Consider the following 15017-nt stretch of genomic DNA (forward strand, 5'->3'; position numbering starts at 1 on the left):
AGCCGCCGTGCCGGCCTCTTGTGCAAGCGCTGTGGTCTCCAGGGCCTCCGCTCCAAGGAGCCCCATCTCTATTGAAGCCATGGATGAGAAGCCCTGTGTCCCTGTCCACGTGGACGTCCATGGGAAGCCGTTGCTGTCCTTGGGCAGCACAGGGACACGCTGCCCTCACCAAACAGAGCCCCCACAGAGGGCCGCAGCACCCGCTCCCCACAGCCTCTGCAAGGGGCAGTGTGGGGCTGCTGGAGCAGCGCAGCAAGGTGTGCGGCCAAACGCACCCGTCTGCCAGCCAAGGCAGGCGCCCTCGCGCAGCGCCTCTCTGCAGGAGCACCGGGGCATGGCCTGGTACCAACTGCCGCCACCATGGCCAGGCCAAGCCCAGCATGCAGCTGCCACTCCTTCCTTCCCACCCATTTCAATTGCAGGGTTTTGGTGATATTTCAGTGGAAAACAAACCTGGTGTAAATGTTTTTTGTGGAGCTTAACAATCTCTTTGCAAAGTTCCTCATTCCTTGAGCTTAAAAGAGCCAGGTTATTAACCACCATAGCAGCATTTCTAACCAAAACACTACGACTTAAGCAGGCCAGGAGTGCCAGGAGCTGCTGTCACTCTAACCCATTCCTGGCGCCCAACGCAGGGCTGGGACCGGCCAGGTGATGCCTTGAACTGCAGCTCCCCCCTCTTGAGAAGCAGGTGGAGGTGTTTAGGATATTCACCAAACTACAGCTGCTTGCAGTTAAGAAATGATGAGTTATGTGTGAAACTTATGCATTGATTCTTGGACAAAAGCATCTTGCAGCAGTTTGAAGGAGGGTGATCCAGTCTAGAAGAGACATGGTGTTATTGGAGTAAGTCCAGCTAAGGGCCCCTTAGACGATTAGGGGACTGGAGCCTCTCTCATATGAGGTGTAGCTGAGCGAGCTGGGGCTGCATAGCCTGGAGAAGAGAGGACGGAGGAGAGTTTTATCAATGTGCTTAAGTATCCAAAGGGAGGCTGTGATAAGGACAGGTCCAGATTTTTTTCAGTGATGCTCAGTGACAATGATGAAAGGTAATGGGCACAAATTGAAACACAGGAAGGTTTTTCTGAAAATAAGGAAGGTGTCTGAGCATAGGAACAGGCTGCAGAGGAAGGCAGTGGAGTTTCCAGCCCTGGCAATACTGAACAGGTGTCTGGGCAGGGTCTTGGGCCGCCTGCTGGAGGTAGCCCTGTCAAAGCGTGAGGATGAACAAGGTCTCTGAAGGCCCTTTCCAATCTGAGCCATCCTGGAATGTTTAAAGCTAGAATATATCCTTCATGCAGGCAATGTGGAACTTCAGTGTTTCAGAGTGAAACTGATACCCGAGCTCCTGCGTTGGTATTTGTCCAGTGTAAGATGGTTATTGCAATCTATCTTATGACCTTGGCGTTTGCAAAAGTTTTGTTCTTTTCTTTACTTATTTACTTATTTTTCCTGGCCACGTCTGTCTATGATGTATGCTCTACCCCTTAGAAAACTCCTTATAGTCCATGAAAATGCAAATATTATTTTCTAGGAGTTCTCTGTAACATGACAAGTTCTACATTTTTTTTATTTTTATTTACTGATTTTTTTTTCCTTACACTGACCAAGAAACCCTGAAGTGTTTTGACTTTTCTTTAGGAGGCCAAGGCAGGATGCCCCACACTGTCTCCTGAGGAGCTCTCAAATTGACTCAAACTGTCTCCTTATGTCCGCTGTGCAGCGCTTGAGGAGATACTTCCCAAGAAGCAGCTTGATATTCCTGACAGAACAGGAAATGCCTGCATGTCCCGGATGGAACCTGCCTCAGTGGGTGGATTCACATGCCACACTTGCCACCGTGTGCTCTGCTGGTCACTGACTCCTTGAGAGATGTTCTGCAGGTGTCCTCACTACTCCTCTAACTGCATCAGGGGGGAAAGGAAACAACGGAATCCTACCAAGCACTTAACCTGAGCAAACTCTGTGTCTCCTGGAAGTCAGGACATTGAACAGCTTCAGCAAAAGGTCTTCTGCTGTGCTGGAGAAGCAGATGGTGCCTACAGTGATGATCTGGAAATCACAAGAGCACTAGGACCTGCCATAGTCCCTGTTCCCCAAGGGGCTGAGGGACAGAGCAGCCTCCATCGTGGTCCCCAGTACGGGGCCCTTCCTGGCAGCAGCCCCTTTCTGCACCAGCTGCCTCCGGGGACACTGCCCCCCGTGACATGGTCCCTGAGCGTGTCCCAGCCCTGCTGGGCCCTGTGTCCCCCAGGGGCTCGTGGAGTTCGGCCCTGCATCTCCAGGCCCCGTATCCCTGGGGCGGGACAGCTTCCCTTTGCCTGTGGCTTGCGCCCTGAGGGGACCCATTGTGTGCGGCACCCGGAGAGTTGAGAGCTGCCCCGCGGTGGGGCTGGGGCTTCTTCCCCTTTGGGCATCCTGTGGGACACGTGTGCAGGTCAGGTGAAGGAAGGCCCTACACTTAGGGATTAATAGCAGGTTGATTTTTAATTGTCCTTGGTATAAGAATCTAATTTGACACATTTTGAGGATGCCCTGAGGCCTTCCCAAATCTCGTACACAGAATTGCTAGCATCATACATGAGGGAAGCACTACTTGTACGTGGTAAATGCTAGGACATTTCTTCCTGAATGTTCAGAGGATTCTCATCCTTGCAAGCAGTTTCCTTTAGTGCAGGGTGCCGGGTTAAGGGTAAGGGAGGGATTCTGGCGGTCCAGCCATAAGTGTTGGTCAGGTGTCATTCCCGATTCCTGCTCCGCTTATCAGTGCTAGGCCCTGTCATTTATACTATTAGGTGGAAGAAGACACGGCCATGATATGGTCATCCTCATAAGGTGATCCTTCCAGAATCTGCAGACAAGTTGCGTAAGATTCTCTACTCCCTGCAGCATGAGTGAGTGGCATTGTGCACTGCCAGTGGGTGCCTCTGCAAGACTTTCCAGATTCTTATTTGAGAAGTCCTTGAAAAGTGCATGCAAACTCCAGCATATGTTCTTGCTGCATCAGTGTCTGTGTGTGCCTTTTTGCTTGCTCATTCCATATGTATTGTTGGAGGGTGGTATTTGAGTAGGGCAAGTGGATTACTCTAGGCCTGAAGAGAAAAGTGTATTGTTGACAGAGATTTTATGTGGAATGTGTGGGTGTTGGGGACAGCTTTTTAGTAGGGAAATGCTGCAAAGGGAAATGCAGCTGTGGTGCCCGTGCTGGGAATGGATGAAAGGAAGCAGGGGCAATGTTTGGAGGCTTCGCTAAGCATGCAGTGGCTAGTGATTTTAGCTGTGAGGCCTGTCTTTTGTGGGAGGTGATTGAGCAGGGTGACCATGCTGGTAGCAAGGTGTGAGAATTGTGGTGTAATGGTTGGGAGGGAATGAAGCAGAGCAAGCAAGCGTTGTGAGGCTGCCCTCCTCATAGAGAGTGAAGGCTTTGTTCTGTCAGTCATTTACATATAAATCCCCCTTGCCGGTGCACATGTGCAGCATGAACAAAGAAATGTGTGAATGAAGCATGCAGCTTCCTGAGTGCATGAATGAAGCATGCAGCAACATGAATGAAGGGCAGCATGAATGAAGGACTACCATCTCTACATGTGCTTTGGTGAAATCCTGGCTCCAGAAATGACTTCTCAAGCAATCTCTCTTAAGCAGCTCTGTGGAGGGGAGTTTGGGAGGTCTGCTTGACAACAGGTCAAGCAGGAGGCAGCAATGTGCCCTTGTGTCAAGGATGGCCAGAGGGATGCTGGCCTTCACGAGGAGGAGTGTTGGCAGCAGGTGGAGGGGGCTGATCGTGCCCCTCTCCTCAGCTCTGCTCAGGCCACACCTGGACTCTTGTGTGCAGAAATATTGTGGGCTGCCCAGGACAAGAGGGATGTGGAACTTGCAGAGAGCGACCAGCTTAGTGCCACAAAGATGATGAAGGAACTGGAGCGTCTATCTTATGAGGAAAGAGTAAGCGATTTGGGCCTGTTTATCCTGGAAAAAACAAGAGTGAGAGGGGAACTTATCAAGAGGTACAAACAGCTGAGGGGAGGATGTAAAAAGGACAGGGCCAAACTCTTCTCGGTGGTGCCCAGCAATAGCCCAAGAGCCAAAGGGTGTAGATTGCAACACAGTTACAATGGATGCAAATTGCTACAAACTTCCAATGTGCATATGAGGAAGGGCTTTTTGACAGTTAGGGTGACGGAGCACTGGAAGCGAGTGTCCAGCGAGGTTGTGCAGGCTCCTTCTTTGGAGCTCTTCCAAAGCCTCCTGGGTGTGATCCTGTGCAACGCGCTGTAGGAGTCCCTGCTTGTGCAGGAGGGGGTTGGACTGATGATCTCGAGAGGTCCCTTCCAACGTCAACCCCTGTGTGACTGTGTGACTTGGGAGGGCTCCGCGGGCACCCAGGACGGCAGTGATGTTGGAAGGGCAGTGGTGGGGTTTTGTCAGGCCGTAAGGCCTCTTCTCTTGTGGCACCGAGTTGTCACCATGAGCAACTGGCAGATGGCCCTGCAGACGGCAGAGGGACAGAGCAGCCTCCATCGTAGTCCCCAGCACGGGGCCCTTCCTGGCAGCAGCCCATTTCTGCACCAGCTGCCTCCGGGGACACTGCCCCCCGTGACATGGTCCCTGAGTGTGTCCCAGCCCTGCAGGGCCCTGTGTCCCCCAGGGGCTTGTGGAGTTCGGCCCTGCATCTCCAGGCCCCGTGTCCCTGGGGCGCGACAGCTTCCCTTTGCCTGTGGCTTGGGCCCTGCGGGGACACGTTGTGTGCGCCACCCGGAGAGTTGAGAGCTGCCCCACAGTGGGGCTGGGGGTTCTTCCCCAGGGCCACATGTGAATGGAATTCCAGGAAGGAATTTTTTGCTGTTGCTCCCATGCCCCTGGTGCACACAGGGCTCCACACACACACCTGCGGTGGGGATGGTTTTTTGTGCCTGAGCTCACTTGGAAAAAACTGGCAACATATGAGCAATGATACAGGAATATATATTTAAACAAGAGCAAGAAAGAATAACAAAAACAATAATAACGACAACAATATCAATAACAGTAACAACAACAATATCAAAAACAATATAAACAATATCAACAACAACCAAAAACTACTGTGACGCTACATAGAAAAAAATCCAGAAAAGAGTCCAGGGCTGGAGTCCTCATGCCCAGCGTTTCCTGGTAGCAGCCTGGGTGAAGGGGAGCTTGGTCTGCAAGGGAAAAGGGGGCGTGAGCAGGGCCGAGGAGCGGCTCGGGGGCTCCCGTGGAGCAGAGGCTCTTTGGCGGCTGCGCGGGCTCTTTGGCAGCAGCGCTGCCGTCATTGGTGCCCTGGCAGAGGCTTGGCGTGGCCAGCGCAGCCCAGAGGCCGGCAGAGGGGCTGAGGCAGCAGGTGCCCAGGCCTTGGGCGCTCCTGCGCCCTGTGCAGCTCTGCCCCGGCGCCGCGGCCCGCCAGAGCGCCCGCACACCTGGGCCAGGCTCCCGCGCGGCTGCTCCCCAAAGGCAGCGCGGAGCAGCGCCAAGGGGCCGGGCACAGCCCCAGCTCTGCCCGTGCAGCCGGCAGCAGGGGCCATACCTGGGGGCTGCAGCCGGAGCTCTCCCAATCCATCGGCTCTTCTTGGCTGCAGCCGACCAGGGTGATGCTCCCCACGGTCTGGAAGAGAGGAGGAGACCTTGGTGGGGACGGTGCATGGGGAAGAGGAAGGGCAAGGGCATCCAGGGGCTACGGGGGCTGTACCTGGCTGCTGCCGTAACTGAGCCACTCCATAGGCTCAGGGTGGTCCCCTGAAGGCCCCCTATCCATGTGCGGAGCCTGTAAGAGAGAGGGAGGCGTTTTCAAGACAAGTCCCAGAGCTGGGGAGGTCTGGCCCCAGGGCCCCTCTTCCTGCAGCGAGAATCGGGAAAGCGAGAAGGGGCCAACCCCATCCCCAGCTGTCCATGTGCACCCGGCAGCAGCAGCAATACCTGGAGGGCACAGCTAGAGGTCTCCCACTCCATAGGCTCTTCATCCTGGCTGCATCCAGCCAGGCTGTGGGTTCCTGGGCTCTGGAAGAGAGCAGGAGAGCATAGGGGGACAGTCATGGTGGCAGATCTGGCTCTGTGCATGGGGCCTCGTGTGCTCTGCGTGCACAGGGCAGGCGGTGCAAAGAGCCAGGGCGCCAGGCTCAGGCAGCAGCCCCCGAGGCCTTGGCCGCTCCTGGCCCTGGCGCAGCTCTGCCCCAGCACCCAGGCCTGCCAGAGCTCCCTGCCACCTCTGCCACTAGCCCTGCAGCTGCTCTCGCAGAGCCAAACGCCAGCCGTCCCCACGCAGCCTCTGCCTGCACGCACAGTACCTGCACAGAGCTCTCCCACTCCATCTCTTCAACTGGAGAGTTGTCCATTTTTTTAAGTCTCCACCAACTGCAAAAGAAAAGGAGTCATTGTCATTTGCAGCCGTGAGAGCAGGTGTCCCTGTCCCAGCAGCCGCTTGGTGTCTCCGTGTGTGGGAGTGGTGGGGCACAGAGCTGGGCCTGCCCGCGGCAGCCTCCTTGTCCCCGGCAGGCCCTTTTGCAGTTGGGGAGCCGAGTGGCAAGTAGAGGAGAGAGAAGGGCAATGTCAGCGGTGTGAGCGCCAAGTGTCGCGTGGTGGCTTTGGGGCCTCCCCTGGGAGGCATCGCGCAGGCTGCCCTGCAGCCCCGCAGCTCCCCTGCATCTTGTGGGCACCACGGGTGGCCCCTGGTGCTGTGCGGCCCTGCTGCTCACCTGGCCTTGCTGCTGCGTGGCCAGCACTGGGGCCACTGTGAGGCGCAGCCCTGGGAAGCTTCCGTGTTCCCGTGGCGATAACTGCCCCTCTGGGATGTTCCAGTGCTCCGTGGGGGGAGGAGGGCAGCGGCAAGGGCCAGGGGGGCCGCCGTGAGGAAGGGTCTGCATGTACTGGACTCCCCCTGGCACTGCTGAGCCTGGCGGCAGAGAGCAGTGCGTGGCCTTGGGCTTCCTGGGTGCCAAGGAGGGCTCCTCACACAGCCCCATGGTGCTGCTGGTGGCTGCCTGCCCAGAGGCCGGACTCCAATTGGGGCTCTGCTTACACCCCTGCAAGCAGCCTTGAATGCCTTCATCTTTCTTCCCTGCTCCACTCCTGCCCTTACCGCCTGATAGTCTCGAGACAGCTTTCTTTTCCATGGTCTAGACATGTTCCTTGGCAGTGCAATGAGTGCGAAGGGCAGTTGTGCCCAGGGCCGGGTGTGCATGTCCTCAACAGAGCCCTTGTGAGTTGGTGGTTGCCTGGGAGCCCCTGGTGTGCTGCTGGGCTCCTTTTCTTGTCCTGCCGTGCACCTTGCAGGTGCCATGTGCTGTGGCTGAGAGCAGCCTTGGTGCAGCTCCTGCACTGCTGCCCCTGCCATGGCTTCCTAGGGCTGCAGAGGGCAGAGCAGGCACAAATGTGCCCTCAGCAGCAGCAGGGACCTGCAGCTGCTGCAGCTCTGCCCAGCACTGGGCTACAATGATCAGTTGCTAACGGAGATGAATTCCTAACCCTTGTGTAAGGACAGGAAAGTCTAGGGGAAATGGAGCAGGAGATCTCCCATGTGCCATCGGATGTTGCCCTTGCGCAGAGGAAAACCCTCCAAAAGCAAGCAGCGCAACCTCTGCCACCAAACATTTCTTCCCGCACAGGTGGAGGAGGAATCTCCGAATGCTCTGCCTTTCCTTCACTACCAGGCAACCCTCCGCGTGGCGCCAGGGGAGCCCTCCTGAACACATGGAGCGACGGCTCCAGCTCTTTCACCCTCTCCAGCACTCCGTCAAGCTGCTCTCCGCCAGCTCCTGCAGTTTTCTCGGGCTAGTCCAGCTCCACGGGGTGCGGGTTTTAGTGTGCCATTCCTCCTTGGAGCACTTCTGCAACTGAAACCAGGAGGACGTGAGGAATGAATGGTGAACGAACTGGAGAGAGGAGATGGAGGAGGTGAAGTGATTGGAGCCACCCCTTAGCCCTGCTCTTGCCTGCCTTGCGTGTTGTCTGCTCTGCTCCCATCACACTTGTGCCTGTTATGGTGGACTTGTTGGCCCATTCTCCATGCCTGAAAGTGCAGAAAGCTCAGTTTGCAACTAGAAACAAAAAGATCTTGTTCCTGGAGCTCCCTGCATTGTCACGCTTTCCGAGAGGCCACTGCCCAGGAAGGAGAAGGGGTTCACCAGGAGAGAAGGGCTTCCCTCAGAACTCCCAGAGGGTACCTGGGGACGACTTTCCCCCCATTCCCAAATTCTGCACCCTGCATCAGCTCAGCACGGACCCACACACTCGTTTCTAGACCACAAGGGCTGTCAGGCCAGGGCAGTCTTCCCCGCTCCTGCAGCTCCTGCCTTGCTGGGAGAACACAAGGGAAGCCCCAACTTTCCGCAGCACCAAGTGTCCCTGTCAACCCTGAGCTTTAGCTCCTTGTTATGGCCCACGTGTCTTGTCGAGCTCTCTCCTGAGTGCGGCCAGGTGCTGCCTGTGCTGGCTGCAGTCTCGCAGGTTGCAGACGCCCCATGGCGAGATGAGGGCAGCAAGGAGGCGGCGCTCGTGGCGCTCCCGCGCAGGCTGCCTTGCCAGGAGGAGCGCTGGCCCCGCGGGAGCTGCTCCCCTGCGCGCGCGGCCCTGCCCAGCGCCGGGGGCCTTGGCTCCCAGCAGCCAGCGCGGAGCCGTGCTCCTCGCTGCGCCACCTGGCCACGCACCCGCTGCTGCGGCAGCGCCGCACAGCCTCGCAAGAGCAGCTCGCAATGCCCGCAGCGAGCGCTGGGCTCCTCCTGCCCCTGCAGGGACAGCAGCACAGCAGCCCTGCGCCCTGCACGCGCACGGGGCGGCTGCAGCCAGTGCTCTCCCAGTCTCCCCCTCCCACGGAAACTCCTCTGCTCATCCACATGGACAACTCACTTGGCCATCCTTGCTCATGTAGCCTCCTCTCCTCAGTCTGTGCAGGTTGTATTTGTGGTTGGAGGACTCCCACAAATGGGGGTCCTGCAGACATTTGTTCTCATTGCCCAGTACGTGACAGGATGGATGTGCAAGAGCAAAGAGACAAGATGTCTGTTGAAGCTTTAAAATACATTGTGCATATCAAGATGAGGGTAAGGTGGATGAGGGAAGAGACCAGGACACTTTGGAGATTTGTCAGCCCATAGGGTAGCGCTCTCCAGGCTCTGAGCTTGAGGGTGATTCCATGCTCAGCACATAGCTCAGCTCTAAGCCTGGGGGAATTGTACCCAAAGGAAAGCTTATTCTTTTTGGGAGGCTCTTCACTGTAGGAGAATCCTCAACTCTACAGCTCCTGTCTCGTGGCTGTGTCTAGAAGGATCCTTGACCTGTTTCCCCAGCAGAGAACTCCTGGCATTTACAAGTTTGCAAAGACAGAGCTCACAAGAAGTTTTTGGTTCCTGCAGAGAGTCTTTTGGGGCTGCATGAGCATCACTGGCCCTGCTGGAAGGAGCCCGTCCCCTGGCCGCCTTGCTGCCTGCTGCACGCAGGGCCCCGCTGCACACTTCTCCAGGGGCACATGCCAGGCTGCCCTTGGCTCTGCAAGCTCCTGCCTGGGCACAGAGCTGCGCTGGATCCTGCTCTCCCACCTCCTGGACACCACCTGGCTCCTGCTCCTGCCACCTCCTGCCTCCTCGCAGCGCATGCACCAGCCCCTGTCCCACTGAGGACTGCAGCTCCCGCTGACAGCAGCATGTCCCACTGCTTTGCTCTGGGAATCTTGCAGGATGCTCGCTGTGTCAGGGCAAGGAAAGGAAGAAGAGGAGGGGACTTTTCTAGCCTCTTTTGACTGCTTTTACCTCTTCCCACAGTTTAGTCATGTAGAAGACAAGGCTGCAGCTTGGCTCCACAGGGATCTTGACCTCACGCGGCAAGTCCAGCAGCTCAGTCAAATTTCCCTGAGTTGCTGCCTGCTGTGCGCGGGCTCCAAGACAGAGGCGCTCCTGGGCCTTTGGAGCGCAGGCTGCAGAGCCTTCCTGCAGAGCAGCTCCCAGAAGGGCTCTGGGAAGGCCCCAGCAAGGAGAGTGCCAAGAGGGGCCCGTGCAAAAGGCGCTCTCTGCTTCTCTGCAGACTCCTCTCCCTGTGTGTAGGGGTGACTCGTGGCTCCCGCTGCCCGTGCTTGGCTGAGCAGGGCTTGGAGCACCCGCTGCTCGGCCTCCATTTCACAGAGCTGAAAGGCGCTCCCAAAATGGGCCCCGCACAAGAAACCCCGGAGGCTCCAAGGCCCCTTTGCAGCCCCAGCTCCTCTTGCCCCATGGTGCAGGCAGTGGCCAGAGAGCGCAGAGAAGGACCTGGGGTGCACAACAAGTTGACCAAGAGCCAGCAATGTGCCCTTGTGGCTGAGATGGCCCTTGCTGCCTTGGGCTGTAGTAGGAAAAGTGTTGGAAGCAGGTCGCAGAAGGGGATCCTGCCCATCTGCTTAGGCCCTGGGGACACCACATGTGCAGGGCTGCAACCAGCTGTTTGTTCCCCAGGACAGGAGGGGCATGGAGCTACTGGGGAGAGTGCAGCATAGGGCTCTGGAGATGATGAGTGGACTGGAGCATCTTTGCTGTGGGAAAAGTGGTTTGAGGAATTAAAGTAAGGGAGATGAATTACCTTAGGCTTGAGGGGAAAAGTATGTTGTTGGCAATGACTGAGTGCAATGGGTGGGTGTTAGGGATGGCTTTTTATCAGGGTAATGTTGCTAGGGGAAATGTGTGAGTAGCCGTGGTGCCCGTGCTGGGAAGGGATGAAAGGAAGCAGGGGCCATATTTGGAGGCTTTGCTAAGCGTGCAGTGGCTAGTGATTTTAGCTGTGAGGCCTGTCTTTTGTGGGAGGTGATTGAGCAGGGTGACCATGCTGGTAGCAAGGTGTGAGAAGTGTGGTGTAATGGTTGGGAGGGAGTGAAGCAGAGCAAGCAGATGTTGTGAGGCTGCCCTCCTCATAGAGAGTGAAGGCTTTGTTCTGTCAGTCATTTACATGTAAATCCCCCTTCCCAGTACACCTGTGCAGCATGAACAAAGAACTGTGTGAATGAAGCATGCATCTTCCCGAATGCATGAATGAAGCATGCAGCACCATGAATAAAGGGCAGCATGAATGAAGGATTCTCCACATGATCTCTAGGGGTTCATTCTCTACATGATCTCAAGGGATCTCTACATGCGCTTTGGTGAAATCCTGGCTCCAGAAATGACTTCTCAAGCAGACTGTCTTAAGCAGCTCTGTGGAGAGGAGTTTGGGGCGTCTGCTTACCAACAGGTCAAGCAGGAGGCAGCAATGTGCCCTTGTGTCAAGGATGGCCAGAGGGATGCTGGCCTGCATGAGGAGGAGTGTTGGCAGCAGGTGGAGGGGGCTGATCGTGCCCCTCTCCTCAGCTCTGCTCAGGCCACACCTGGACTCTTGCGTGCAGAAATATTGTGGGCTGCCCAGGACAAGAGGGATGTGGAACTTGCAGAGTGTGACCAGCTTAGTGCCACAAAGATGATGAAGGAACTGGAGCGTCTATCTTATGAGGAAAGAGTAAGCGATTTGGGCCTGTTTATCCTGGAAAAGACAAGAGTGAGAGGGGAACTTATCAAGAGGTACAAACAGCTGAGGGGAGGATGTAAAAAGGACAGGGCCAAACTCGTTTTCAGTGGTGCCCAGCAATAGCCCAAGAGCTAAAGGGTGTAGATTGCAACACAGTTTCAATGGGTACAAATTGCTACAAACTTTCAATGTGCATATGAGGAAGGGCTTTTTGACTGTTAGGGCGACGGAGCACTGGAAGCGAGTGTCCAGCGAGGTTGTGCAGGCTCCTTCTTTGGAGCTCTTCCAAAGCCTCCTGGGTGTGATCCTGTGCAACGCGCTGTAGGAGTCCCTGCTTGTGCAGAGGGGGTGGAGTGATGATCTCGAGAGGTCCCTTCCAACGTCAACCCCTGTGTGACTGTGTGACTTGGGAGGGCTCCGCGGGCACCCAGGACGGCAGTGATGTTGGAAGGGCAGCGGTGGGGTTTTGTCAGGCTGTAAGGCCTCTTCTCCTGTGGCACTGAGTTGTCGCCATGAGCAGGTGGCAGATGGCCCTGCAGACGGCAGAGGGACAGAGCAGCCTCCATCGTGGTCCCCACCACGGGGCCCTTCCTGGCAGCAGCCCATTTCTGCACCAGCTGCCTCCGGGGACACTGCCCCCCGTGACACGGTCCCTGAGCGTGTCCCAGCCCTGCAGGGCCCTGTGTCCCCCAGGGGCTCGTGGAGCTCGGCCCTGCATCTCCAGGCCCCGTGTCCCTGTGGCGCGACAGCTTCCCTTTGCCTGTGGCTTGGGCACTGCGGAGACACGTTGTGTGCGGCAACTGGAGAGTTGAGAGCTGCTGTGCGGTGGGACTGGGGCTTCTTCCCCTTTGGACATCCCCAGGGCCACGTGTGAATGCAATTGCCGGAAGGAATTTTTTGCTGTCTGTACCCTGTGCCTGGTGCGCACAGGGCTCCACACAGACACGTGCAGTGGGGATGCCTTTTGTGCCTGAGCTCACTTGGAAAAAATACGCAACATATGAACAATGATACAGGAATATATATTTAAACAAAAACAAAATAGAATAACAATAACAACAACAATAACAGTAACAACAACAATATCAAAAACAATATCAACAATATTAACAACCAAAAGCTAGTGTGATGCTACAGAGAAAAAATTGCACAAAATAGTCTAGGGAAGGAGTCCTCATGCCCAGCGCTTCCTGGCAGCAGCCAGAGTGAAGGGGAGCTTGGTCTGCAAGGGAAAAGGAGGCATCAGCAGGGCCGAGGAGCGGCTCGGGGGCTCCCGTGGAGCAGAGGCTCTTTGGCGGCTGCGCGGGCTCTTTGGCAGCAGCGCTGCCGTCATTGGTGCCCTGGCAGAGGCTTGGCGTGGCCAGCGCAGCCCAGAGGCCGGCAGAGGGGCTGAGGCAGCAGGTGCCCAGGCCTTGGGCGCTCCTGCGCCCTGTGCAGCTCTGCCCCGGCGCCGCGGCCCGCCAGAGCGCCCGCACACCTGGGCCAGGCTCCCGCGCGGCTGCTCCCCAAAGGCAGCGCGGAGCAGCGCCAAGGGGCCGGGCACAGCCCCAGCTGTGCCCGTGCAGCCGGCAGCAGGGACCATACCTGGGGGCTGCAGCCGGAGCTCTCCCAATTCATCGGCTCTTCTTGGCTGCAGCCGACCAGGGTGATGCTCCCCACGGTCTGGAAGAGAGGAGGAGACCTTGGTGGGGACGGTGCATGGGGAAGAGGAAGGGCAAGGGCATCCAGGGGCTACGGGGGCTGTACCTGGCTGCTGCCGTAACTGAGCCACTCCATGGGCTCAGGATGGTCCCCTGTGTGTGGAGTCTGCAAGAGAGAAAGAAGCGTTTGCAGGGAGGTCCCAGAGGCCCCTCTTCCTGCAGTGAAAAGCAGGAAAACGGGAATGGGCCATGCCTAGCTGCACATCTCCCGGTGCAGATGGCCGTAAGAGAAATACCTGGATGCCACAGAAGGAGTTTTCCCAATCCATAGGCTCCTCGTCCTTGCAGCCACCCAGGCCTTTGGTGCTTGCAGCCTGGAAGAGAGCAGGAGAGTTTGAGGGGATGGTCATGGTGGCAGATGTGGCTCTGTGCACGGGGCCTCGTGTACCCTGCATGTGCGGGGCAGGCGGTGCACAGAGCCAGGGCGCCAGGCTCAGGCACCAGCCCCCGAGGCCTTGGCCGCTCCTGGCCCTGGCGCAGCTCTGCCCCAGCACCCAGGCCTGCTAGAGCTCCCTGCCACCTCTGCCACCAGCCCTGCGGCTGCTCTAGCAGAACCAAACGCCAGCCATCCCCGCGCAGCCTCTACCTGCGCGCACAGTACCTGCACTGAGCTCTGCCACTCCATCTCTTCAACTTCAGAGTTATTCATTTTCTTTCACTCTCCTGAGTCTGCAACGGAATGGAATTGTTTACATTTGCAGCCATGAGCACCCAGTGTCGCGCGGTGGCCTTGAGGCCTCCCCTGGGAGGCATCGCACAGGCTGCTCTGCAGCCCCGCAGCTCCCCTGCATCTTGTGGGCACCATGGGTGGCCCCTGGTGCTGCGCGGCCCTGCTGCTCACCTGGCCTTGCTGCTGCGTGGCCAGCACTGGGGCCACTGTGATGCGCAGCCCTGGGAAGCATCCCTGTTCCCGTGGCGATAACTGCCCCTCTGGGATGTTCCACTGCTCCGTGAGGGGAGGAGGACAGCGGCAGGGGCCAGGGGGGCCGCCGTGAGGAAGGGTCTGCGTGTGCTGGACTCCCCCTGGCACTGATGAGCCTGGCGGCAGAGAGCAGTGCGTGGCCTTGGGCTTGCTGGGTGCCAAGGAGGGCTCCTCACGCAGCCCCATGGTGCTGCTGGTGGCTGCCTGCCCAGAGGCCGGGCTGCACCTGGGGCTCTGCTTCCACTCCTGCAAGCAGCCTTGAATGCCTTGCTCTTTCTTTCCTGCTCCCCTCCTGCCCTTACAGCCTGATGGACTCAAGAAAGTTTTGTTTTTCATGGTCTAGACATGTTCCTTGGCAGTGCAATGAGTGCTAAGGGCAGTTGTGCCCTGGGGCCAGGTGTGCATGCCCTCAGCAGAGCCCTTGTGAGTTGGTGGTGGCCTGGGAGCCCCTGGTGCTGCTGGGCTCCTTCTCTTGTCCTGCCGCGCACCTTTCAGGCGCCATGTGCTGTGGCTGAGAGCAGCCTTGGTGCGGCTCCTGCACTGCTGCCCCTGCCACGGCTTCCTAGGGCTGCAGAGGGCAGAGCAGGCACAAATGTGCCCTCAGCAGCAGCAGGGACCTGCAGCTGCTGCAGCTCTGCCCAGCACTGGGCTACAATGCTCACTTGCTAACAGGGGTGAATTCCCTGCCTTTGGATAAGGACAGGAAAGCCAAGGGCAGATGAAGCAGCAGATCTCCCCAGTGCTGTCAGGTGTTTACCTCGCACAGAGGAAAACCCTCCAAAAGCAAGCAGCCCAAGCCCCGCCACCAAATTGCTGTAGCCGAGAGGAGCATCTTGCTGTTGGCTAACCTTGCTTGCTGGCATGCCGCAGTGCCCCTGCGAGGCAGAGCGCAGCTGCTGGGAAGGGGCTGGTGCCAGAGGTGC

The sequence above is a fragment of the Tinamus guttatus genome, unplaced genomic scaffold, assembly GCF_059628265.1.
Source record: "Tinamus guttatus ecotype Peru unplaced genomic scaffold, ASM5962826v1 Tinamus_guttatus_pri_ptg000989l, whole genome shotgun sequence".
Classification (NCBI taxonomy): Eukaryota; Metazoa; Chordata; class Aves; order Tinamiformes; family Tinamidae; genus Tinamus; species Tinamus guttatus.